At 39.7% G+C, this 897-nt stretch overlaps 1 non-coding gene across 1 annotated transcript; it reads right to left on the bottom strand.

The window, feature by feature from the left end:
• Positions 1 to 261: 261 nt before the first annotated feature.
• On the bottom strand, positions 262 to 369 carry LOC130964477 (small nucleolar RNA R71). The gene has a single exon (XR_009080570.1). It is a non-coding gene; the product is annotated as a small nucleolar RNA R71 (small nucleolar RNA).
• Between the last annotated feature and the right edge of the window lie 528 nt (positions 370 to 897).

The following is an 897-nucleotide window of genomic DNA, read 5'->3' as shown; positions in this document are numbered from 1 at the left end:
TCTCTAATGCAGTAGAATTGCAATTTTCATGGACTTCCATCGGAAGATCCTTATCAGTTCTTAGCTGAATTCTTGCAGATTTGTGATACTATTAAGACCAATAGGGTTGATCCCAAGGTCTACAGACTTATGCTTTTCCTCTTTGCTGTGAGAGACAAAGCTAGAACATGGTTGGACTCACAACCTAGAAAAAGCCTGAACTCTTGGGACAAGTTGGTCAACGCTTTCTTGACCAAATTCTTTCCACCTCAAAAGCTGAGCAAGCTTAGAGTGGACATCCAAACCTTCAAACAGAAGGAAGGTGAATCCCTCTATGAAGCTTGAGAAAGATACAAGCAATTAACCGAAAGATTTCCTTCTGACATGCTTCCCGAATGGAGCATCATATGTATATTCTATGATGGTCTGTCTGAATTGTCCAAGATGTCATTAGACTATTCTACTGGTGGATCTCTTCATCTGAAAATACCTGCAGAAGCCCAGGAACTCATTGGGATGGTTGCAAATAACCAGTTCATGTACACTTCTAAAAGAAATCCTGTGAATAATGGGATGACTCAGAAGAAGGGAGTTCTTGATATTGATATTCTGAATTCCATATTGGCTCAGAACAAAATATTGACTCAACAAGTCAATATGATTTCTCAGAATCTGACTGGATTGCAAGCTGCATCCGGTAGTGCTAAAGAAGCCTCCTCTGAAGGAGAAGCTTATGACCTTGAGAATCCTGCAATGGAAGAGGTGAATTACATGGTAGAATCCTATGGAAACACCTATAATCCTTTTTGGAGGAATCATCCAAATTTTTCATGGAAGGATCAACAGAAGCCTCAACAAGGCTTCAACAACAATAATGGTGGAAGAAATAGGTTTGGCAATAGCAAACTTTTTCCATCA

This window comes from Arachis stenosperma, chromosome 2, assembly GCF_014773155.1.
Source record: "Arachis stenosperma cultivar V10309 chromosome 2, arast.V10309.gnm1.PFL2, whole genome shotgun sequence".
In the NCBI taxonomy this organism is placed as follows: Eukaryota; Viridiplantae; Streptophyta; class Magnoliopsida; order Fabales; family Fabaceae; genus Arachis; species Arachis stenosperma.
Note: the sequence above shows the minus strand (reverse complement) of the source record. Positions and strands in the feature narration are given on the sequence as shown.